Raw genomic sequence first — 2,823 nt, 5'->3', positions numbered from 1 at the left:
ACTGCAATATACACCTTGGTGATAAATTAAAGAGCAATTACCAAGGACTTATGTATGGTAGTCAATCTTCCCGAATGATGTGTTCAGTGGATTCCGATCAATAAGGAAACAAACTCGGCTTCCTATGGATAAAGGATTTAAGCCTATTTTGGTCTCCCAATATATACGCGATGGTACAGGGAGCAAAAGTTTGTGCTAGCACTTGTCATATCAAGGAGGAGGAATCACCCAACCTTCAATGAAAATGATAGCCACTAGTTTTTACAACACCAGAACACATCTCTAGCCTGGACCTCTAGATATGTTGTGTTAAGTTCCAAAGCGTTGTTAGGTTCATTGAAATTTATTTTAAAGTTGATATTGTTTAGAGTTTTCCTTTCAATGGTCCATTGCATGATGATGATTTGAAATTCCTAAAATGAAATCTTCAATGATAAACAATCTTTGTTTATTTTGAGCAATGAAAATCCTAGCTACTAGGGAAAGAAGATTACAATTCTTTCAAACAAAGAGCAAAGAGCACACACTAGTGCATTTTCCTAAACCATATTTTCACACACAAACTAAAAAATGCTAAATGAAAATGCATGTATTTGTTTTTGTTCTCCTTAATGCGAAAAATGCCAAAAAGGAAAACTAAATTCAGCAAAGATCTAAAATATTTCACTCAAAGCGACATTTTCGACAATTTCTTCTTCAAAATAGGAATGAAGACTCCACGACAATTTTCAATTTTGAATAAAAAAACTATTTTGACACTTCAAATATAAACAAATCAAACCAAATACATGAAGAAAATTTCAATCAATTATCAAGGGAAGGAAGAATTCATGACACTTCTCTTTTTGACACAAAACGACAATTACGACACTTTTTGTATCAAAGCGACGAATCATTTTAAACAAATTTTGGAAAATGGATTGTAAATGATGAACAAACACAAAAAAGACATTCACTAATCCTAATCTAATGGAGGCTGATCTATGTGATGCAAGTAATATTCAGTAAAGAGGCACTATTCATTTGCAGCAAAACAACTAAATAAAACTGAAAACAAGGTCAAAAACCCTCAATTTCTAGAATGGAAAAAGAGTTCAGTCATTCATCGCACCTGGGCTTCACAGAAGTAAAGATGCATCACACCTACTATAATCAAGAGCTACAATGCATACTGGGTTACAGTAAAAGAAAGTGCGATTGTCCAGGGAGCGCAACTGAAATGGGTTTTGGCTCAGATGTGCAACTGTTTTCAATGAGTTAAGTTGGGCTTTGATGAACAGTAAAGAGAAAAGTATGAAGGAATGTCTTGAGAGGTTACTGGGCTACCAAGAGGGCATCTAGATGTGCTTGTAAGTCAAATGTTTAATTCATAAACTAAACTAGAGATTGACTGAAGCAGCATTCATCTACTATGCAATTGCAGAGCAAGAGAAGTTCAAAGGCTACCTGGCTGATTTGAGGCTCTGTCTATAGTTTATAAAAAAAGCAATAACTACAAACAAACATCTTCTCATTCCCTAGTTGAGTCGTGAATTTGTTTATGGGAAAACTAGTATTCCTATAGAATTCTAGCCCTCTAGGTTTGGCAGCTACCCTAGAAACAACAGTTTAAAGCAATCCAATGATTTCTTCTATGTGTAACAGATAAGAGAAAGATAAATGGAACCAACCTGAAACTTTCACTTAATCCCTTGCTTAATATCTCTCCCCTTTGACAGATTTTGCAACTCCTCCACGTACTTAACATGCTTGGAGAGTACCTACATAAGTACAGCAACAAAGAACTGTCAAAGCATCGTGATCTATTACAACATAAACATTACAGAATTAGATATATAATGAACAAATGATAGCATTAAAAAATGATAGCATTCACAATTGCATGATCATATGGAAGAAGACTTGAAGAACTTTATTAATAGAAGGGAGAATTACAACCCAGTTGTCTGATCCAGCATCATCCTCCCATCTTTAATCCCTCTTCACCTCATGAAATAACAAGATAAGACCAACAATACAATGCTCTTTCCTCAATTACAAACTATCAACACTTCCTTGCAATTCAAAATATTCTAACCTCTAGATCTCTTAGATGAGGCATCCATTTATAGATGTGTGCAAGGGTGTGAGTCATCCATGGGGTTTGATTAATGTCATTCCACTTGTTACAATTGGTTCCATTTGGAGATTTCTTAGATCTCTTACTCATCCTTGAATGAATTCAGATAGGCAAGTGGCATAGGAGAAGTTTCTAGAAGATTCCATAAGCAACCACCTAGCAGACTATCTTAGTCATTTGTCCATCCTCAACCATCCCACCCTATAGAAGGCCTAATCAGTATGTATCACACCTTGGCAGTGTACCACTCAATATGCATCGCACTTTGCCAGTGGAGTAGTCAGTATGGCTTAATTTAGGCAATTTCTAGATGGTTTCTCAATTGGAGCTTTTGGGGAATGATGTAATCAGGTGACTATGTTCTTTTAGGGTATGAAACAACTCTTTTAGGGGTTGATGAGCCCTACTTTATTGACAGATAAGTTTGGGGGTTGATGTGCCCAAATATGTCTGTAAAAAAGGGTGATTGGGTGAAAGAAATATTTGGTTCAACCAATATATGGTCGGGTGGTTCATGGAAGTCCCATACCTAGTTGGTTTTTTCATTGATTAGTAAGATCTCTTTCTCCTTGGCATTTCATGTGTAAATATATCGGCTTATATGTGGATTTTATGGCTGTTATATCCTTGTTATTTTTGTTGGTTATATTCTGGTTATGAGTATGTTTTATGACAAACTTGATGTATGGCTCTCATCATGTTTT

General features: G+C 35.6%; 1 non-coding gene across 1 annotated transcript; it reads left to right on the top strand.

The window, feature by feature from the left end:
* Positions 1-389: 389 nt before the first annotated feature.
* Positions 390-462, top strand: LOC149251301 (small nucleolar RNA SNORD36). Its single transcript, XR_016267782.1, has one exon. It is a non-coding gene; the product is annotated as a small nucleolar RNA SNORD36 (small nucleolar RNA).
* The last annotated feature ends 2,361 nt before the right edge of the window (positions 463-2,823 follow it).

Source organism: Pinus tabuliformis, chromosome 7 (genome assembly GCF_031772625.1).
Source record: "Pinus tabuliformis cultivar Carrire ecotype Pingquan chromosome 7, CPIR1, whole genome shotgun sequence".
In the NCBI taxonomy this organism is placed as follows: Eukaryota; Viridiplantae; Streptophyta; class Pinopsida; order Pinales; family Pinaceae; genus Pinus; species Pinus tabuliformis.
This window is presented reverse-complemented; position numbering and strand designations above follow the sequence as displayed.